This window comes from Carcharodon carcharias, chromosome 13 (assembly GCF_017639515.1).
Source record: "Carcharodon carcharias isolate sCarCar2 chromosome 13, sCarCar2.pri, whole genome shotgun sequence".
NCBI lineage: Eukaryota > Metazoa > Chordata > Chondrichthyes > Lamniformes > Lamnidae > Carcharodon > Carcharodon carcharias.
Window position 1 is genome coordinate 49,510,585 of NC_054479.1, and position 22,859 is coordinate 49,533,443.

Genomic DNA, 22,859 nt, shown 5'->3' on the forward strand with positions numbered 1-22,859 from the left:
TGGAACGCTTCACGAATTTGCGTGTCATCCTTGCGCAGGGGCCATGCTAATCTTCTCTGTATCGTTCCAATTTTAATATATGTGCTGCCGAAGCGAGCACAATCTGGCGCCTAGGATCAGCGCCTCATTAATGCTCAATATTCAACATGCTTTTTGGTTGCACTGACTTTATTACCTTGATTAAGTTTTCTTCAACTGTACATTAACGTTCTGCTACAGAATAATGCATCAAACAAATTGTGCTACAAGCACACTGGGACTCTTAGATTTTGGGCCTTCCAAACATACACACTGACATTAAGTCACATGTAAATGCAAAGCATTCTGGTCGCCCGTTTCCGCAGGTCACAGCTCCCTCTTCGAACTTGCTGGTGAAGTCAATGCTTTCAGCATCACGATGTAGCCAGACAGGCCTGCACGGGATCCTTTCAAACATTTCCAGAGCAGTTAGCACACGACTGCTCTTGGCTGAAAACACCTTGTCGTTTACCAACTATGTAGTGTCCAATGTCAGTCTTCAAAGCTGCAGCCCCACTCAAGTGGCGTGCACATGGGTGCAAGAATCAACAAAGAATTCTGCATGTCGGACATGTCATAGCTGCCAACAGAAATGAGTTTGTGAAATATAGCAACAGCTTCACGAAAGGGAACGCAGCCATCTAGAAAGCCAAAAGCTCAAGAACAACCCTGACACATGAAAACAAGAGATTGATCCAGACTTTGTTACTTTAGCTGGAGGAATGTTCCGCATAATTAACCACTATTGAAGCAAAGTGCTCAGCCAATGATTTTTTCCGTGCAATTGCGACAATAGTCCCAATTAATCGGTGGAATTTTACATTATAGTTAATCATGTCGTCTAGATGAATTTAAGCACTTTGATAATTCAAATAAATAAATCTTTTAAAAGTATCTAAACAACAATCCGAGCTAAACTTACATTTTGGCTTTGTACCTGACCATCATTTAACAGAAAGCACCTTTTCAATCGCGCAGCTATATTTAATCCCACACACACACAACTCACAAAGTCAATTCACATTTCCTGGATCAGTTCACAGGCACAGTGTACCCCTGAAGCTGTCACAGAGAAACTCTCATCTCCACTTCCAATTCAGTTAAACTGCTCTGAAGAGCAGACTCGAATCGACTTCTCTCACCACAGTTTCTCACAGACCAGCGGAGATGTTCCAGCACTTTAGGTTTCTATTTCAGTTAAACTCCTATTCTTTTATTATTTTCCTTGCATTAAAACGGCATTCCCATTCTCCAAATCTTATCCCACATCTTCCAATACATTATGAACAGACATTTTCCCTTTTCCAGCAACCATTATGCTCTTTCCTGAACTGGAGTCAGTCCATTTGAATGTGCTCTTCCCAGCAGAACTCTCTACTGGTGATTTTCTCCACAGCCTTGTCGTCCAGGAGCTTTTCTCACGCGCCGAATTCCCGAGACGTCGAATTGTCCGCGTGTCGTTTATCAGCGTTTTTTGCACTGCTTATCGATTTTTTAGCATCTGTGACATTCTGCTGTTATGCCAATCAATAAGTGTCAATTATTTAATGTTTTAATATCTCAAGTGCCCATTTAAAAGTGAGAAATCTGGACATTCGACAAATCTGTGGAATGAACAGGTTGAATTGAGTGAGGTAAGCGAGGAACTGAATAAAGATATTGGATTGTATAATGATGGTTTTTAAAAAGCGGGCAAATTGTGGATGTTCTGCAAAAGGTGAATTGCTTTGCAAGTCTAAAATATGGAACGCTTCACGAATTTGCGTGTCATCCTTGCGCAGGGGCCATGCTAATCTTCTCTGTATCGTTCCAATTTTAATATATGTGCTGCCGAAGCGAGCACAATCTGGCGCCTAGGATCAGCGCCTCATTAATGCTCAATATTCAACATGCTTTTTGGTTGCACTGACTTTATTACCTTGATTAAGTTTTCTTCAACTGTACATTAACGTTCTGCTACAGAATAATGCATCAAACAAATTGTGCTACAAGCACACTGGGACTCTTAAATTTTGGGGCCTTCCAAACATACACACTGACATTAAGTCACATGTAAATGCAAAGCATTCTGGTCGCCCGTTTCCGCAGGTCACAGCTCCCTCTTCGAACTTGCTGGTGAAGTCAATGCTTTCAGCATCACGATGTAGCCAGACAGGCCAGCAAGGGATCCTTTCAAACATTTCCAGAGCAGTTAGCACACGACTGCTCTTGGCTGAAAACACCTTGTCGTTTACCAACTACGTAGTGTCCAATGTCAGTCATCAAAGCTACAGCCCCACTCAAGAGGCGTTCACATGGGTGCAAGAATCAACAAAGAATTCTGCATGTCGGACATGTCATAGCTGCCCACAGAACTGAGTTTGTGCAATATAGCAACATCTTCACGAAAGGGAACGCAGCCATCTAGAAAGCCAAAAGCTCAAGAACAACCCTGACACATGAAAACAATAGATTGATCCAGACTTTATTACTGGAGCTCGAGGAATGTTCCGCATAATTAGCCACTATTGAAGCAAAGTGCTCAGACAATGATTCTTTCCATGCAACTGGGAATATAGTCCCAGTTAATCGGTCGAATTTTACATTATAATTAATCATGTCGTCTACTTGACATCGAGCACTTTGATAATTCAAATAAATAAATCTTTTAAAAGTATTAAACAGCAATCCGAGCTCAAGCAAAAATTTGGATTTGTACCTGACTATCATTTAACAGGAAGTACCTATTCAATCGCACAGATATATTTAAACCCACACGCACACAGCTCACAAAGTCAATTCACATTTCCTGGATCACTTCACACACACAGTGTACCCCTGAAGCTGTCACAGAGAAACTCTCACTCCACTTCCAATTCAGTTAAATTGCTCTGAAGAAGCAGACTCGAATCGACTTCTCTCACCGAAGATTCTCACTGACCGCTTGAGATTTTCCAGCACTTTGGTTTCTATTTCACTTAAACTCCTATTCCTTTATTATTTTCCTTGGATTAAAACGCCATTCCCATTCTCCAAATCTTATTCCACAACTTCCAATACATTATGAACAGCCATTTTCCCTTTTCCAGCAACCATTATGCTCTTTCCTGAACTGGAGTCAGTCCATTTGAATGTGCTCTTCCCAGCAGAACTCTCTACTGGTGATTTTCTCCACAGCCGTGTCGTCCAGGAGCTTTTCTCACGCGCCGAATTCCCGAGACGTCGAATTGTCCGCGTGTCGTTTATCAGCGTTTTTTGCACTGCTTATCGATTTTTTAGCATCTGTGACATTCTGCTGTTATGCCAATCAATAAGTGTCAATTATTTAAGGTTTTAATATCTCAAGTGCCCATTTAAAAGTGAGAAATCTGGACCTTCGACAAATCTGTGGAATGAACAGGTTGAATTGAGTGAGGTAAACGAGGAACTGAATAAAGATATTGGATTGTATAATGATGGTTTTTAAAAAGCGGGCAAATTGTGGATGTTCTGCAAAAGGTGAATTGCTTTGCAAGTCTAAAATATGGAACGCTTCACGAATTTGCGTGTCATCCTTGCGCAGGGGCCATGCTAATCTTCTCTGTATCGTTCCAATTTTAATATATGTGCTGCCGAAGCGAGCACAATCTGGCGCCTAGGATCAGCGCCTCATTAATGCTCAATATTCAACATGCTTTTTGGTTGCACTGACTTTATTACCTTGATTAAGTTTTCTTCAACTGTACATTAACGTTCTGCTACAGAATAATGCATCAAACAAATTGTGCTACAAGCACACTGGGACTCTTAATTTTGGGCCTTCCAAACATACACACTGACATTAAGTCACATGTAAATGCAAAGCATTCTGGTCGCCCGTTTCCGCAGGTCACAGCTCCCTCTTCGAACTTGCTGGTGAAGTCAATGCTTTCAGCATCACGATGTAGCCAGACAGGCCAGCAAGGGATCCTTTCAAACATTTCCAGAGCAGTTAGCACACGACTGCTCTTGGCTGAAAACACCTTGTCGTTTACCAACTATGTAGTGTCCAATGTCAGTCTTCAAAGCTACAGCCCCACTCAAGTGGCGTGCACATGGGTGCAAGAATCAACAAAGAATTCTGCATGTCGGACATGTCATAGCTGCCAACAGAAATGAGTTTGTGAAATATAGCAACAGCTTCACGAAAGGGAACGCAGCCATCTAGAAAGCCAAAAGCTCAAGAACAACCCTGACACATGAAAACAAGAGATTGATCCAGACTTTGTTACTTTAGCTGGAGGAATGTTCCGCATAATTAACCACTATTGAAGCAAAGTGCTCAGCCAATGATTTTTTCCGTGCAATTGCGACAATAGTCCCAATTAATCGGTGGAATTTTACATTATAGTTAATCATGTCGTCTAGATGAATTTAAGCACTTTGATAATTCAAATAAATAAATCTTTTAAAAGTATCTAAACAACAATCCGAGCTAAACTTACATTTTGGCTTTGTACCTGACCATCATTGAACAGAAAGCACCTTTTCAATCGCGCAGCTATATTTAATCCCACACACACACAACTCACAAAGTCAATTCACATTTCCTGGATCAGTTCACAGGCACAGTGTACCCCTGAAGCTGTCACAGAGAAACTCTCATCTCCACTTCCAATTCAGTTAAACTGCTCTGAAGAGCAGACTCGAATCGACTTCTCTCACCACAGTTTCTCACAGACCAGCGGAGATGTTCCAGCACTTTAGGTTTCTATTTCAGTTAAACTCCTATTCTTTTATTATTTTCCTTGCATTAAAACGGCATTCCCATTCTCCAAATCTTATCCCACATCTTCCAATACATAATGAACAGACATTTTCCCTTTTCCAGCAACCATTATGCTCTTTCCTGAACTGGAGTCAGTCCATTTGAATGTGCTCTTCCCAGCAGAACTCTCTACTGGTGATTTTCTCCACAGCCTTGTCGTCCAGGAGCTTTTCTCACGCGGCGAATTCCCGAGACGTCGAATTGTCCGCGTGTCGTTTATCAGCGTTTTTTGCACTGCTTATCGATTTTTTAGCATCTGTGACATTCTGCTGTTATGCCAATCAATAAGTGTCAATTATTTAATGTTTTAATATCTCAAGTGCCCATTTAAAAGTGAGAAATCTGGACATTCGACAAATCTGTGGAATGAACAGGTTGAATTGAGTGAGGTAAGCGAGGAACTGAATAAAGATATTGGATTGTATAATGATGGTTTTTAAAAAGCGGGCAAATTGTGGATGTTCTGCAAAAGGTGAATTGCTTTGCAAGTCTAAAATATGGAACGCTTCACGAATTTGCGTGTCATCCTTGCGCAGGGGCCATGCTAATCTTCTCTGTATCGTTCCAATTTTAATATATGTGCTGCCGAAGCGAGCACAATCTGGCGCCTAGGATCAGCGCCTCATTAATGCTCAATATTCAACATGCTTTTTGGTTGCACTGACTTTATTACCTTGATTAAGTTTTCTTCAACTGTACATTAACGTTCTGCTACAGAATAATGCATCAAACAAATTGTGCTACAAGCACACTGGGACTCTTAGATTTTGGGCCTTCCAAACATACACACTGACATTAAGTCACATGTAAATGCAAAGCATTCTGGTCGCCCGTTTCCGCAGGTCACAGCTCCCTCTTCGAACTTGCTGGTGAAGTCAATGCTTTCAGCATCACGATGTAGCCAGACAGGCCAGCAAGGGATCCTTTCAAACATTTCCAGAGCAGTTAGCACACGACTGCTCTTGGCTGAAAACACCTTGTCGTTTACCAACTATGTAGTGTCCAATGTCAGTCTTCAAAGCTACAGCCCCACTCAAGTGGCGTGCACATGGGTGCAAGAATCAACAAAGAATTCTGCATGTCGGACATGTCATAGCTGCCCACAGAACTGAGTTTGTGAAATATAGCAACAGCTTCACGAAAGGGAACGCAGCCATCTAGAAAGCCAAAAGCTCAAGAACAACCCTGACACATGAAAACAATAGATTGATCCAGACTTTATTACTGGAGCTAGAGGAATGTTCCGCATAATTAAGCAGTATTGAAGCAAAGTGTTCAGCCAATGATTCTTTCCATGCAACTGGGAATATAGTCCCAATTAATCGGTGGAATTTTACATTATAATTAATCATGTCGTCTACTTGACATCGAGCACTTTGATAATTCAAATAAATAAATCTTTTAAAAGTACTAAAAACAATCCGAGCTCAAGCAAAATTTTGGATTTGTACCTGACTATCATTTAACAGGAAGTACCTATTCAATCGCACAGATATATTTAATGCCACACGCACACAACTCACAAAGTCAATTCACATTTCCTGGATCAGTTCACACACACAGTGTACCCCTGAAGCTGTCACAGAGAAACTCTCACTCCACTTCATATTCAGTTAAACTGCTCTGAAGAAGCAGACTCGAATCGACTTCTCTCACCGAAGATTCTCACTGACCACTTGAGATTTTCCAGCACTTTGGTTTCTATTTCACTTAAACTCCTATTCCTTTATTATTTTCCTTGGATTAAAATGCCATTCCCATTCTCCAAATCTTATTCCACAACTTCCAATACATTATGAACAGCCATTATCCCTTTTCCAGCAACCATTGCGCTCTTTCCTGAACTGGGGTCAGTCCACTTGAATGTGCTCTTCCCAGCAGAACTCTCGACTGGTGATTTTCTCCACAGCCTTGTCGTCCAGGAGCTTTTCTCACGCGGCGAATTCCCGAGACGTCGAATTGTCCTTGTGTAGTTTATCAGCGTTTTTTGCACTGCTTATCGATTTTTTAGCATCTGTGACATTCTGCTGTTATGCCAATCAATAAGTGTCAATTATTTAATGTTTTAATATCTCAAGTGCCCATTTAAAAGTGAGAAATCTGGACCTTCGACAAATCTGTGGAATGAACAGGTTGAATTGAGTGAGGTAAACGAGGAACTGAATAAAGATATTGGATTGTATACTGATGGTTTTTAAAAAGCGGGCAAATTGTGGATGATCTGCAAAAGGTGAATTGCTTTGCAAGTCTAAAATATGGAACGCTTCACGAATTTGCGTGTCATCCTTGCGCAGGGGCCATGCTAATCTTCTCTGTATCGTTCCAATTTTAATATATGTGCTGCCGAAGCGAGCACAATCTGGCGCCTAGGATCAGCGCCTCATTAATGCTCAATATTCAACATGCTTTTTGGTTGCACTGACTTTATTACCTTGATTAAGTTTTCTTCAACTGTACATTAACGTTCTGCTACAGAATAATGCATCAAACAAATTGTGCTACAAGCACACTGGGACTCTTAGATTTTGGGCCTTCCAAACATACACACTGACATTAAGTCACATGTAAATGCAAAGCATTCTGGTCGCCCGTTTCCGCAGGTCACAGCTCCCTCTTCGAACTTGCTGGTGAAGTCAATGCTTTCAGCATCACGATGTAGCCAGACAGGCCAGCAAGGGATCCTTTCAAACATTTCCAGAGCAGTTAGCACACGAGCGCTCTTGGCTGAAAACACCTTGTCGTTTACCAACTATGTAGTGTCCAATGTCAGTCTTCAAAGCTGCAGCCCCACTCAAGTGGCGTGCACATGGGTGCAAGAATCAACAAAGAATTCTGCATGTCGGACATGTCATAGCTGCCCACAGAACTGAGTTTGTGAAATATAGCAACAGCTTCACGAAAGGGAACGCAGCCATCTAGAAAGCCAAAAGCTCAAGAACAACCCTGACACATGAAAACAATAGATTGATCCAGACTTTATTACTGGAGCTAGAGGAATGTTCCGCATAATTAAGCAGTATTGAAGCAAAGTGTTCAGCCAATGATTCTTTCCATGCAACTGGGAATATAGTCCCAATTAATCGGTCGAATTTTACATTATAATTAATCATGTCGTCTACGTGACATCGAGCACTTTGATAATTCAAATAAATAAATCTTTTAAAAGTACTAAAAACAATCCGAGCTCAAGCAAAATTTTGAATTTGTACCTGACTATCATTTAACAGGAAGTACCTATTCAATCGCACAGATATATTTAATGCCACACGCACACAACTCACAAAGTCAATTCACATTTCCTGGATCAGTTCACACACACAGTGTACCCCTGAAGCTGTCACAGAGAAACTCTCACTCCACTTCATATTCAGTTAAACTACTCTGAAGAAGCAGACTCGAATCGACTTCTCTCACCGAAGATTCTCACTGACCACTTGAGATTTTCCAGCACTTTGGTTTCTATTTCACTTAAACTCCTATTCTTTTATTATTTTCCTTGCATTAAAACGCCATTCCCATTCTCCAAATCTTATTCCACAACTTCCAATACATTATGAACAGCCATTATCCCTTTTCCAGCAACCATTGCGCTCTTTCCTGAACTGGGGTCAGTCCACTTGAATGTGCTCTTCCCAGCAGAACTCTCGACTGGTGATTTTCTCCACAGCCGTGTCGTCCAGGAGCTTTTCTCACGCGGCGAATTCCCGAGACGTCGAATTGTCCGCGTGTCGTTTATCAGCGTTTTTTGCACTGCTTATCGATTTTTTAGCATCTGTGACATTCTGCTGTTATGCCAATCAATAAGTGTCAATTATTTAATGTTTTAATATCTCAAGTGCCCATTTAAAAGTGAGAAATCTGGACCTTCGACAAATCTGTGGAATGAACAGGTTGAATTGAGTGAGGTAAGCGAGGAACTGAATAAAGATATTGGATTGTATAATGATGGTTTTTAAAAAGCGGGCAAATTGTGGATGTTCTGCAAAAGGTGAATTGCTTTGCAAGTCTAAAATATGGAACGCTTCACGAATTTGCGTGTCATCCTTGCGCAGGGGCCATGCTAATCTTCTCTGTATCGTTCCAATTTTAATATATGTGCTGCCGAAGCGAGCACAATCTGGCACCCAGGATCAGCGCCTTATTAATGCTCAATATTCAACATGCTTTTTGGTTGCACTGACTTTATTTCCTTGATTAAGTTTTCTTCAACTGTACATTAACGTTCTGCTACAGAATAATGCATCAAACAAATTGTGCTACAAGCACACTGGGACTCTTAAATTTTGGGCCTTCCAAACATACACACTGACATTAAGTCACATGTAAATGCAAAGCATTCTGGTCGCCCGTTTCCGCAGGTCACAGCTCCCTCTTCGAACTTGCTGGTGAAGTCAATGCTTTCAGCATCACGATGTAGCCAGACAGGCCAGCAAGGGATCCTTTCAAACATTTCCAGAGCAGTTAGCACACGACTGCTCTTGGCTGAAAACACCTTGTCGTTTACCAACTATGTAGTGTCCAATGTCAGTCTTCAAAGCTACAGCCCCACTCAAGTGGCGTGCACATGGGTGCAAGAATCAACAAAGAATTCTGCATGTCGGATATGTCATAGCTGCCAACAGAAATGAGTTTGTGAAATATAGCAACAGCTTCACGAAAGGGAAAGCAGCCATCTAGAAAGCCAAAAGCTCAAGAACAACCCTGACACATGAAAACAAGAGATTGATCCAGACTTTGTTACTTTAGCTGGAGGAATGTTCCGCATAATTAACCACTATTGAAGCAAATTGCTCAGCCAATGATCTTTGCCGTGCAATTGCGACAATAGTCCCAGTTAATCGGTGGAATTTTACATTATAGTTAATTATGTCGTCTAGATGACTTTAAGCACTTTGATAATTCAAATAAATAAATCTTTTAAAAGTATCTAAACAACAATCCGAGCTAAACTTACATTTTGACTTTGTACCTGACCATCATTCAACAGAAAGTACCTTTTCAATCGCGCAGCTATATTTAATCCCACACACACACAACTCACAAAGTCAATTCACATTTCCTGGATCAGTTCACAGGCACAGTGTACCCCTGAAGCTGTCACAGAGAAACTCTCATCTCCACTTCCAATTCAGTTAAACTGCTCTGAAGAAGCAGATTCGAATCGACTTCTCTCACCACAGTTTCTCACAGACCAGCTGAGATTTTCCAGCACTTTAGGTTTCTATTTCAGTTAAACTCCTATTCGTTTATTATTTTCCTTGCATTAAAACGCCATTCCCATTCTCCAAATCTTATCCCACATCTTCCAATTCATTATGAACAGCCATTTTCCCTTTTCCAGCAACCATTACGCTCTTTCCTGAACTGGAGTCAGTCCATTTGAATGTGCTCTTCCCAGCAGAACACTCTGCTGGTGATTTTCTCCACAGCCTTGTCGTCCAGGAGCTTTTCTCACGCGCCGAATTCCCGAGACGTCGAATTGTCATTATTTAGTTTATCAGCGTTTTTCTCATTGCTTATCGATTTTCAGCATCTGTGACATTCTGCTGTTATGCCAATCAATAAGTGTCAATTATTTAAGGTTTTAATATCTCAAGTGCCCATTTAAAAGTGAGAAATCTGGACCTTCGACAAATCTGTGGAATGAACAGGTTGAATTGAGTGAGGTAAACGAGGAACTGAATAAAGATATTGGATTGTATAATGATGGTTTTTAAAAAGCGGGCAAATTGTGGATGTTCTGCAAAAGGTGAAATGCTTTGCAAGTCTAATATACGGAACGCTTCACGAATTTGCGTGTCATCCTTGCGCAGGGGCAATGCTAATCTTCTCTGTATCGTTACAATTTTAATATATGTGCTGCCGAAGGGAGCACAAGCTTGCGTCTAGGATCAGCGCCTTATTAATGCTCAATATTCAACATGCTTTTTGGTTACATTGACTTCATTTCCTTGATTAAGTTTTCATCCACTGTACAATAACGTTCTGCTACAGAATAATGCATCAAACAAATTGTGCTACAAGCACACTGGGACTCTTTAATTTTGGGGCTTCCAAACATACACACTGACATTAAAGCACATGTAAATGCAAAGCATTCTGGTCACCTCGTCTCCGCAGGTCACAGCTCCCTCTTCGAACGTGCTGATGAAGTCAATGCATTTAGCATCACGATGTAGCCAGACAGGCGAGAAAAGGATCCTTTCAAACATTTCCAGAGCATTTAGCACACGAGTGCTCTTGGCTGAAACCACATTGTCGTTTACCAACTATGTAGTTTCCAATGTCACTCATCAAAGCTACAGCCCCACTCAAGAGGCCTGCACATGAGTGCAAGAATCAACAAAGAATTCTGCATGTCGGACATGTCATAGCTTCCCACAGAACTGAGTTTGTGAAATATAGCAGCAGCTTCACGAAAGGGAATGCAGCCATCTAGAAAGCCAAAAGCTCATGAACAACCCTGACACATGAAAACAAGAGATTGATCCAGACTTTGTTACTTTAGCTGGAGGAATGTCCCGCACAATTAATCAGTATTGAAGCAAAATGCTCAGCCAAGGTTCTCTTCTATGCAACTGGGACTATAGTCCAAGTTAATCGGTGCAATTTTACATTATAGTTAATCATGTCGTCTAGATGACTTAAAGCACTTTGATAATTCAAATAAATAAATCTTTTAAAAGTAACTAAACAACAATCCGAGCTAAAGTTACATTTCGGCTTTGTACCTGACCATCATTTAACAGAAAATACCTTTTTAACGCGCAGCTATATTTAATCCCACACACACACAACTCACAAAGTCAATTCACATTTCCTGGATCAGTTCACAGGCACAGTGTACCCATGAAGCTGTCACAGAGGAACTCTCATCTCCTCTTGCAATTCAATTAAACTGCTCTGAAGAAGCAGACTCGAATCGACTTCTCTCACCACAGATTCTCACAGACCACTTGAGATTTTCCAGCACTTTCGGTTTCTATTTCAGTTAAACTCCTATTCTTTTATTATTTTCATTGGATTAAAACGCCAGTCCCATTCTCCGAATCATGTTCCACATCTTCCAATACATTATGAACAGCCATTTACCCTTTTCCAGCAACCATTGGGCTCTTTCCTGAACTGGAGTCAGTCCATTTAAATGTTCTCTTCCCAGCAGAACTCTCTACTGGTGATTTGCTCCACAGCCTTGTCGTCCAGGAGCTTTTCTCACGCGCCGAATTCCCGAGACGTCGAATTTCCTTGTTTAGTTTATCAGAGTTTTTTGCATTGCTTATCGATTTTCAGCATCTGTGACATTCTGCTGTTATGCCAATCAATAAGTGTCAATTAATTAATGTTTTAATATCTCAAGTGCCCGATTGAAAAGTGAGACATCTGGACCTTCGACAAATCTGTGGAATGAACAGGTTGAATTGAGTGAGGTAAACGAGGAGCTGAATAAAGATATTGGATTGTGTAATGATGGTTTTTAAAAACCGGGTAAATTGTAGATGTTCTGCAAAAGGTGAAATGTTTTGTAAGTCTAAAATACGGAACGCTTCACGAATTTGCGTGTCATCCTTGCGCTGGGGCCATGCTAATCTTCTCTGTATCGTTCCAATTTTAATATATTTGCTGCCGAAGCGAGCACAGATCCGCGCCCAGGATCAGCGCCTTATTAATGCTCATTATTCAACTTGCTTTATGGTTACACTGACTTCATTTCCTTGATTAAATTTTCTTCAACTGTACATTAACGTTCTGCTACAGAATAATACGTCAAACAAATTGAGCTACAAGCACACTGGGTCTCTTAAATTTTGGGGCTTCCAAACATGCACACTGACATTAAAGCACATGTAAATTTCTGGTCGCCTCGTTGCCGCCGGTCACAGCTCATTCTTCGAACTTGCTGGTGAATTCAATGCATTCAGCTTCAGGATGTAGACAGACAGGCCAGCAAGCGAGCCTTTCAAACATTTCCAGAGCAGTTAGCACACGAGTGCTCTTGGCTGAAAACACCTTGTCGTTTACCAACTATGTAGTGTCCAATGTCAGTCATCAAAGCTACAGCCACACTCAAGAGGCCTGCACATGGGTACAAGAATCAGCAAAGAATTCTGCGTGTCGGACATGTCATAGCTGCCAACAGAACTGAGTTTGTGAAATATAGCAACAGCTTCACGAAAGGGAACGCAGCCATCTAGAAAGCCAAAAGCTCATGAACAACCCTGACACATGAAAACAAGAGATTGATCCAGACTTTGTTACTTTAGCTGGAGGAATGTTCCGCATAATTAACCACTATTGAAGCAAAGTGCTCAGCCAATGATTTTTTCTATGCAACTGGGACAATACTTCAAGTTAATCGGTGGAAATTTACATTATAGTTAATCATGTCGTCAAGATGACTTAAAGCAATTTGATAATTCAAATAAATAAATCTTTTAAAAGTAACTAAACAACAATCCGAGCTAAAGTTACATTTTGGCTTTGTACCTGACTATCATTTAACAGAAAATTCCTTTTTATCGCGCAGCTATATTTAATCCCACACACACACAACTCACAAAGTCAATTCACATTTCCTGGATCAGTTCACAGGCACAGTGTACCCCTGAAGCTGTCACAGAGAAACTCTCATCTCCACTTGCAATTCAATTAAACTGCTCTGAAGAAGCAGACTCGAATCGACTTCTCTCACCACAGATTCTCACAGACCACTTGAGATTTTCCAGCACTTTCGGTTTCTATTTCAGTTAAACTCCTATTCTTTTATTATTTTCATTGGATTAAAACGACAGTCCCATTCTCCAAATCATATTCCATATCTTCCAATACATTACGAACAGCCATTTAACCCTTTTCCAGCAACCATTGGGCTCTTTCCTGAACTGGAGACAGTCCATTTGAATGTGCTCTTCCCAGCAGAACTCTCTACTGCTGATTTGCTCCACAGCCTTGTCGTCCAGGAGCTTTTCTCAAGCGCCGAATTCCCGAGACGTCGAATTGTCCTTCTTTAGTTTATCAGCGTTTCTTGCATTGCTTATCGATTTTCGACATCTGTGACATTCTGCTGTTATGCCAATCAATAAGTGTCAATTAATTAATGTTTTAATATCTCAAGTGCCCGATTTAAAAGTGAGAAATCTGGACCTTCGACAAATCTGTGGAATGAACAGGTTGATTTGAGTGAGGTAAACGAGGAGCTGAATAAAGATATTGGATTGTGTAATGATGGTTTTTAAAAACCGGGTAAATTGTAGATGTTCTGCAAAAGGTGAAATGTTTTGCAAGTCTAAAATATGGAACGCTTCACGAATTTGCGTGTCATCCTTGCGCAGGGGCCATGCTAATCTTCTCTGTATCGTTCCAATTTTAATATATGTGCTGCCGAAGCGAGCACAAAACCGCGCTCAGGCTCAGCGCCTTATTAATGCTCAATATTCAACATGCTTTTTGCTAACACTGACTTCATTTCTTTGATTAAGTTTTCTTCAACTGTACAATAACGTTCTGCTACAGAATAATGCATCAAACAAATTGTGCTACAAGCACACTGGGACTCTTAAATTTTGGGCCTTCCAAACATACACACTGACATTAAAGCACATGTAAATGCAAAGCATTCTGGTCGCTTCGTTTCCGCAGGTCACAGCTCCCTCTTCGAACTTGCTGGTGAAGTCAATGCATTTAGCATCAGGATGTAGACAGACAGGCCAGCAAGCGAGCCTTTCAAACATTTCCAGAGCAGTTAGCACACGAGTGCTCTTGGCTGAAACCACCTTGTCGTTTACCAGCTATGTAGTATCCAATTTCAGTCATCAAAGCTACAGCCCCACTCAAGAGGCTTGCACATGGGTACAAGAATCAGCAAAGAATTCTGCGTGTCGGACATGTCATAGCTGACAACAGAACTGAGTTTATGAAATATAGCAACAGCTTCACGAAAGGGAACGCAGCCCTATAGAAAGCAAAAAGCTCCAGAACAGATCTGACACAAGAGATTGATGCAGACTTCGTTACTTTAGCTGGAGGAATGCTCCACATAATTCACCAGTATTGAAGGAAAGTGCTCAACCAATGAGCTTTTCAATGCTTCTGGGACAATACTCCCACTTAATCGGTGGACTTTTACATTATAATTAATCATGTCGTCTAGATGACTTTAAGCACTTTGATAATTCAAATAAATAAATCTTTTAAAAGTACTAAACAACAATCCGAGTTGAAGTTACATTTGGTTTAGTTCCCGCCCATTATTTAACAGAAAGTACCCATTCAATCGCACAGCTATAGTTAATCCCATACACTCAGGCGACTCACAAAGTCAATTCACATTTTCTGGATAAATTCACAAGCACGCTGTACACCTGAACCTGTCACAGAGAAAGTCTCAACTCCACTTGCAATTCAGCTAAACATGCATTGAAGAAGCAGTCTCGAAACAACATCTCACCACCGATTCTGACAGAGCAGCTGAGATTTTCAAGCGTTTTCTGTTTCTATTTCATTTAAATTCATATTCTGTTATTATTTTCCTTTCATTAAAACGCCACTCCCATTCTCCAAACCTTATTCCACATCTTCCAGCACATTATGCACCCCCATTTTCCCTTTTCCAGCAACCATTACACCCTGTCCTGATTTGGAGTCAATTCTTTGAATGTGCTGTTCCCAGCAGAATGCTCTACTGGTGATTTGCTCCACAGCCTTGTCGTCCAGGAGCTTTTCTCACGTGCCGAATTCCCGAGACGCCGACTTGTCTTTGCTGAGTTTTATCAGCGTTTTGTGCATTGGTTATCGATTTTCAGCATCTGTGACATGTTTGCTGATTTGCTGTCAATCAATGATTGTCAATTAATTAATGTTTAAATATCTCAAGTGCCGGATTTAAAAGTGAGAAATCTGGACGTTCGACAAATCTATGGAATGAGCAGGTTGAATTGAGTGAGGTAAAGTGTGAGCTAAATAAAGATGTTGGATTGCATGATGATGGTCTTTGAAACCGTGTAAAATCTGCATGTTCTGCAGAAGGTGAAATGTTTTGAAAGTCTAAAATATGGAACGCTTCACGAATTTGAGTGCGATCCGTGCGCAGGGGTCATGCTAATCTTCTCTGTATCATTCCAATTTTAATATATGTGCTGCCGAAGCGAGCACGGATCAGTGCTGAGGATAAGCGCCTTATTAATGCTCAATATTCAACATGCTTTTTGTTACACTGACTTCATTTCCTCTGGTTAAGTTTTCTTCAACTCCACATTAACGTTCTGCTACAGAATAATACATCCAACAAATTGTGCTACAACCACAATGGGACTTTTACATTTTGGGGCTTCCAAACATACACGCTGACATTAAAGCAGTTGTCCATGCAAAGCATTCTGCTTGCCTCGTTTCCCCAGGTCACAGCTCCCTCTTCGAACATGCTGGTGAAGTCAATCCATTCAGCATCGCGATGCAGCCAGACAGGCCAGCAAGAGATCCCTTCAAACATTTCCAGAGTAGTTAGCACACGAGTGTGCTCTTGACTGAAACCACCTTGTCGTTTACCAGCTATGTAGTGTCCAATGTCATTCATCAATGGTACATAGAGTCATAGAGTTATACTGCACAGAAACGGACCCTACGGCCCATCGTGTCTGTGCCGACCATCAAGCACCAATCTATTCTAATCCTGTTTTCCATCTCATGGACCATAACCCTGTATGCTATGGTGTTTCAAGTGCTCATCTAAATACTTCTTAAATGTTGTAAAGCTTCCTGCCTCTAACACCCCCTCAGACAATGTGTTCTTGATTCCAACCACCCTCTGGGTGAAAAATATTTTCTTCAAATCCCCTCTAAGCCCCATGCCCCTTTCCATGAATCTCTGCCCCCTGGTTATTGACACCTCCGCTAAAGGGAAATGTGTCTTCTTATCTACCCTATCTCTGCCCCTCATAACTTTGTATGCTTCTGTGAGGTTTGCTCTTCATCTTTCTCTGCTAAGGAAAACAAACCTAGCCTATCCTTCATAGCTGAAACGCTCCAGCCCAGGTAACATCCTGGTGAATCTCCTCTGCACCCTCTCCAGTGCAATCACATCCTTTCTATAGTGTGCCAAACAGAACTGCACACAGTACTCCAACTGTGGTCTAACTTGCATTTTATACAGCTCCAACATAACCTCCCTGCTCTTATATTTTATGCCTCGACTAATAAAGGCAACTATCTTATATGCCTTCTTAGCCATCTTATCTACTTGTGGTGCTGCATTCAGGGACCTTTGGACATGTACACAAGATCCTTCTGATCCTCTGTGCTCCCTCAGATCCTGACATTCATTATGTCTTCCCTTGCTGTGTTAGTCCTCCCAAAATGCATCACCTCACACTTTACAGGATTAATTTCCATTTACCATTGCTCTACCCAGCTTATCAGTCCATCTATATCATCCTATAATCTAAGGTTTTTCTCCTTACTATTTATGATACCACTAATTTTCGTGTCACCTGTGAACTTAATGACCATACTTCCTGTACTCATGCCAAAAGCATTAATGTACACCACAAACAGTAAGAGTCACAGCACTGATCCCTGCAGTACACCACTCATCACAGGCTTCCAATCGCAGAAACCTTTGCCCATCACCCTCTGCCTCCTGCCACTAAGACAATTTGGGATCCAATTTGCCAAATTGCCCTGGATCCCATGGGCTCTTACCTACTTGACCATTCTCTCATCTGGGACCTTATCAAAAGTCTTACTGAAGTTCATGTGGACTACATCAACTACACTACACTCACTGCACAACTAGTCACCTCCTCGAAAAATTCAATCAAACAAGTTAGACATGATCTCCCCCTGACAAAGCTACACTGACCATCCCCGATTAATCCCTGCCTCTCCAAGTGGAGATTAATCCTGTCCCTCAGAAATTTTTCCAATAATTTCCCTATCACTGGTTTTAGACTCATTGGCCTGTATTTACTTGGTTTATCCCTACTGCCCTTCTTGAATAATGGCACCACATTCACTGTCCTCCAATCCACTGGCACCTCTCCTGTGGCCAGGATGGATTTGAAAATTAGTGTCAGAGCCCCTGCAATCTCCTCCCTTGTCTCACATAGCAGCCTGGGATACATCTCTTCTGGGCCTGGGGATTTATCCACTTTTAAGCCTGCTAAAACTGTTAATACCTCCTCTCTTTCAATGCTAATTTGTTCAAGTATATCACAGTCCCCTCCCTGATTTCTACACCTACATCTTCCTTCTCCATAGTGAACACCGATGAAAGGTAATCATTTAAAACCTCACCTACGTCCTCTGGCTCCACACACATATTGCAACTTTGGTTCCTAATGATCCCTACTCTTTCTCTGGTTATTCTCTTGCCCTTAATATATTTATAAAATACCTTAGGATTTTCCTTTATCTTGCCTGCCAATGTTTTTTATGCCCCCTCTTTGCTCTCCTAATTACTTTTTTAAGTACCCCCCTGCACTTTCTATACTCCTCTAGGGCCTCCGCTGTTTTCAGCCCTCTGTATCTGTCATAAACCACATTTATATTTCTTATCCAATCCTCTATATCCCTTGACATCCAGGGTTTCCAGGACTTGTTGGTCCCACCCTTCACAAGAACATTACTCGAGAGACGTACACATGGGTGCAACAATCAGCAAAGAGTTCTGCATGTCAGACACTTCATATCTGCCAACATGAAGGACCATGTGAAATGTAGCAACATCTTCAGGAAAGGGAACGCAGCCCTAGAGAAAGATAAAAGCTCAAGAACAGCCCTGACACATGAAAACAAGTGGTTGATACAGGCTTTGTCACATTAGCTGGAGAAATGTTCAACATAATTCACTAGTATTGAAGGAAGGTACACAATCAATGATCTTTTCAAGGGAGCATGGGGAAAAATTCCCAGTTGCAAGGTGGACTTTTGCGTTATGATTAATCATATATTCTGGTTAACTTTAAGCACTTTCATAATGGACATTTAATTATTGTTTTAAAAGTTAGAAACAACAACCTGAGCTAAAGTTATATTTTGGTTTACAGGACCATCATTTAAACAACTGTACCCATCCAATCTCACAGCCACATTTAACCTCACACAGACAACTCACAAAGTTAACCCACACTTCCTGGGTAGAATTTTCTGGGCAACCCATGGTTGATGGAGCCTGCACGCCAGTGCTTAAAATGTTGCACGCTGACACCGCACAAGTGTCCTGATTTCAGTACACGGCATCACGATATTTAGGTGGGTGGGTGCTATGAAGCGCGATGCGTGCCCGACATTAATTAAAGACCTTGTTAAGGCCCTTAACTCATCAATTGATGCCGATTTTGAGGAGTCCGTGCAATCTTTGCATTGGCGCACATGCCCAATGGGCAGGCAGGTAACTGATTTTTAACAAACCTCATCCACGGGTGGGATATGTGGGTTCAGAGGGGTTGTTAATGTTTTTTTCTGAAGTATTTAATGCAGAAATTGTTTTAAACTTGCCAGTGTGATTGTTAGCAGTTCAGATTGATTTCCAATAGCTTTCTCTGTACTTTGAAGCTTCAACCCAGCAGTCTGCAGACAGTTATCTTTATCAGGCCTGCAGCTTTCCGGAGGCCTCCATTTAGCCTGGGTATGGGTTCTGACATCTCCACTGGAGGCAGCTCCTCTGAGGAGGAAGGGAGGGATAGAATAAGGAGGAGGCCAGGACTGGGCAATCAGCCTCCAGGAGAGACACCTTTGGGAGGGCAGGCATAGGCACAAGGGGAACAGGGCCAAAAGATTGTCCAAGGTGGAAGGAGCCACAGAAGATGGCACTATCCTCCTGGCAGGGTATACAGGCGGTGAAGCAGCTACCTCGATATGACTGAAGTGCAGTGCCGAAAGAGGCTCCAACTGTCGAGGGAAACAGTCAACTATATCTGTCAGATGATTGGCCCTGAGATCTCCCCTAACTGTGTGGGTGGATACCTTGTGCCAGCGGCTCTGAAGCTCACAGTTACCCTTCACTTCTATGCATCTGGCTCCTTCCAGGGCTCAGAGGGTGATCTTTGCGGTGTCTCCCAATCAGCTGTATACACGTGTCAAGTAGGTTACAGAAGCTCTGTTCAGACGGGCATTGACCTTCATCCATTTCCGCTGCGACCAGGCAAGTCAGGCACAGTGAGCCAGAGGCTTCACAGCCATTGCTGACTTCCCCCACGTCCAGGGTACAATAGACTGCACATGTGGCCATCAAGGTGCCAGGAGGTGAGCCCGGTGCCTTCGTCAACAGGAAGGGCTTCCACTCCATGATTGTGCAGATAGTGTGTGATCACAGGATGCTGATTCTGCAAGTTTATGCAAGGTACCCAGGCAGCTCCCATGACATCTACATCCTCAGACTCTCCCAGGTGCCAGAGCTCTTCAGTGTTCCAGCTCAGCTGGATGGTTGGCTGGTGGGTGATAAGGGATATCCCCTCCGAAGGTGGCTCATGATGCCTCTCCGCCATCCAAGAACAGAAGCTGAGGAGCACTACAATAGGAGCCATGGCACCACAAGGGCTGTGGTGGAGAGAGCCATCAGTCTTCTCAAGATGCGCTTCTGTGCCTGGACCGTTCAGGGAGCGCACTCCAGTACCCCCCAGATCGTGTCTCTGTAATAGTGGTAGCATGCTGCGCTCTGCACAATCTTGCACGGGAAAGGGGGGATGCAGTTGACGATGAAGACCATGACCCAGTGGATGAGGCTGCACTTGATGAATCTAGCAGTGCCTCAGAGGATGAGGAAGCACAGGGCAATGATGAGGGACAGCACGCCGACTACTACTACACCAAGGAGGCAGGGACATCCGGTACACTTTAATCCAATGAATCTTCAGCTAGCTCAACACATATAGATCAGCAGGACCAGCATTGCCTGGCACTTCCATACTCGGCATTTAGGTGCTACATCTTCCACCTCATCAGCTGCAACTAAGGGCTTAGTACAGAAACATCAATGTCCACTCAAACACTCATGAGATGTCTGTGAAAAATACAAATGCAGCACAAAGGAAACAACTTCAGCCGTTGTCAGAAAAGTGGATTTTATTCCCACCAAAATAAAGCACAAACATCACTGATTTACATAATGATATATTCCCTAATCTAAGGCCAACACAAAATCACTAGTGAAATAGCCATGGAGTGCCTAACGTGCCTTATGCTTTTGTTTGCGGGTGCTATGTCTAGGTGCTGCCCCATCGCTCAGAGTGGCTTGTGAGAATGCCTACTGACTCTGCTGTTCTGTTGGCCTCGGTGACTTTGGCGGCCGTCCTCTGGCCCGTGGAGCCTGTGCTGGCCCCGCCTGGGAGGGAGTGGCCAGTTCCAGAACTGGCACCTCCCTAGTTGTTGCAGCCTCAACAGATGCAATGGTCACTGGCAGAGAGGCGGAGGAGCTGCTGCTTTCATCTGGAGTGCCCTGAGAGGAGCTTGCAGCGACAACAGGCAGCTGCTGCACCAATGTGAGGTCACACTGGACCTCCTTGCTCACTGCAGATGGATGGGCACCAAGCAGTGAGACTTGGTGCCCAGAACATGTCCCACATTGCGAATGACCACCTGCGGCTATTAGCACTGTGAGGGCTTGCAGATCAGAGTATAACCCAATCAGAAGATTCTCAATCCTCTGGAAGCCCCTCTCCATGAGAGTCACCAATCTCTCAATGGAGGAAGCCCGAAGCTCCCTCCTGAGGTTCATGGCATCACTGACACTCTGCCTGTATTCCTCCACCACAGAGACCAAGTGAAGCCCACCCTCATGGAACCCTGCTAGATGCTCCCACGCACCCTGCCTTGTCCTGCAGCTGCTGCATGGCTGACATCTCCAGAGGCACATCATCACTGCCGGACTCAGCATGTGCCTATTCCCCAGCAGTCCTCTGGCTGCTGGTGCCATCGGCACTCTCTGTCTGTGCCATCTCCTCCAGCGATTGTGAAGTGCCCTCTCCACTGTGCCCTGGGACACTAGCCAATGTCATAATCCCCACTGAAGTGTTTGTTGCTGCGCTGGTGCCTGGCTGGCTGAAAGGATGTGATGCAAGTTGCAAATCTTGGCCCTCAGGTGTAGAGGGGGGGCTCTGGACAGGTTGGTGGCAGCCATGCGGCAATGATGCTGAAATTAACAACAAGGACAGTGCATCAGTTAGCTTTCAGTCAGTAACACCTTTCATCCCTCCCCCACCCCAGCCTCATAAGTCATTCACTCTTCAAGAACCTAAGGAAATGAACATTGGTGGGGTGGTAAATAGTCAAGAGGAGGCCCAAACATTACACGCATATACAGACAGGGTGGTCAGATGGCCTAAGGAATACCACATGGAATGTTATGTGGATAAGTGTGCGGTTAAGCACTTGGGCAAGACAAGCAAGGTACATGAGTAATGGTAGGACTGTTGGAAGTCACGACAATTACAGGGACCTTGCTGGGCAGATCCGTTAAGGTAGCAGAACAGGAACATAAGGCATTTAACAAGGTCAAAGCCAGACTTGCCTTAATTAGCCGAGGAATAGAGTGTAGGAAAAGGGAGGTCATGTTGCAAGTGCAGAAAACACTGTCAAGGCCACAGCTACACTTCTGCATTCAGTTGTGACCTGCACTTCATGGGAGGATGGCTTTGGAGTGGGGAGAGTGGAGAGGTTCCTGATCTGGATGCATGCTGGCCTGTAGAGTTGGAGTGATGAGGAAACATTGCACACACTTGCGACATTTGCCATGGATCACAGGAGATTGACAAGTCACATTATTGATCTTAATTCTATTATGAGGGGCATAGCCTGGGTGGACAGAAAACAACATTTCCCCTTGGCGCAGGGATGACTAAGGTGGTGGCATTTATTTAAGTTGAGTGCCATGAGGTTGACAGGTGAGATGATGAGGACCTTTTGGACAGAGTAATGCGGGACGCACCAGCTGAAAGGGTGGTGGAGGTTCAAACCTTCCTAAGATGCAATAAGCCTTTGGCTGTGCAGCAACGATGCCATGGCATGTTAGGCTGTGGGGATAGTGGTCACAAATGGGATAATGCGACCTTGGAAAGGCTAAAGACGCGCATCCTCAAGAGGCCAA

At 42.9% G+C, this 22,859-nt stretch overlaps 10 non-coding genes across 10 annotated transcripts in view; all 10 read right to left on the reverse strand.

The window, feature by feature from the left end:
- LOC121286541 overlaps positions 1-100 on the reverse strand; it is a 107-nt gene extending 7 nt beyond the window's left edge. Inside the window, exon 1 of the small nuclear RNA XR_005944968.1 lies at positions 1-100. This exon is cut by the window's left edge and continues 7 nt beyond it. This is a non-coding gene — a small nuclear RNA (U6 spliceosomal RNA).
- Positions 101-1,754: 1,654 nt separating this feature from the next.
- On the reverse strand, positions 1,755-1,861 carry LOC121286542. Its single transcript, XR_005944969.1, has one exon. It is a non-coding gene; the product is annotated as a U6 spliceosomal RNA (small nuclear RNA).
- A 1,653-nt stretch (positions 1,862-3,514) lies between these two features.
- On the reverse strand, positions 3,515-3,621 carry LOC121286543. The gene has a single exon (XR_005944970.1). It is a non-coding gene; the product is annotated as a U6 spliceosomal RNA (small nuclear RNA).
- A 1,653-nt stretch (positions 3,622-5,274) lies between these two features.
- LOC121286544 lies at positions 5,275-5,381 on the reverse strand. Its single transcript, XR_005944971.1, has one exon. It is a non-coding gene; the product is annotated as a U6 spliceosomal RNA (small nuclear RNA).
- A 1,651-nt stretch (positions 5,382-7,032) lies between these two features.
- Positions 7,033-7,139, reverse strand: LOC121286546. The gene has a single exon (XR_005944972.1). It is a non-coding gene; the product is annotated as a U6 spliceosomal RNA (small nuclear RNA).
- Positions 7,140-8,790: 1,651 nt separating this feature from the next.
- Positions 8,791-8,897, reverse strand: LOC121286547. The gene has a single exon (XR_005944973.1). It is a non-coding gene; the product is annotated as a U6 spliceosomal RNA (small nuclear RNA).
- Positions 8,898-10,551: 1,654 nt separating this feature from the next.
- On the reverse strand, positions 10,552-10,658 carry LOC121286557. The gene has a single exon (XR_005944982.1). It is a non-coding gene; the product is annotated as a U6 spliceosomal RNA (small nuclear RNA).
- Positions 10,659-12,312: 1,654 nt separating this feature from the next.
- LOC121286562 lies at positions 12,313-12,419 on the reverse strand. The gene has a single exon (XR_005944987.1). It is a non-coding gene; the product is annotated as a U6 spliceosomal RNA (small nuclear RNA).
- Positions 12,420-14,067: 1,648 nt separating this feature from the next.
- Positions 14,068-14,174, reverse strand: LOC121286629. Its single transcript, XR_005945028.1, has one exon. It is a non-coding gene; the product is annotated as a U6 spliceosomal RNA (small nuclear RNA).
- Positions 14,175-15,824: 1,650 nt separating this feature from the next.
- On the reverse strand, positions 15,825-15,931 carry LOC121286563. The gene has a single exon (XR_005944988.1). It is a non-coding gene; the product is annotated as a U6 spliceosomal RNA (small nuclear RNA).
- Positions 15,932-22,859: the final 6,928 nt, after the last annotated feature.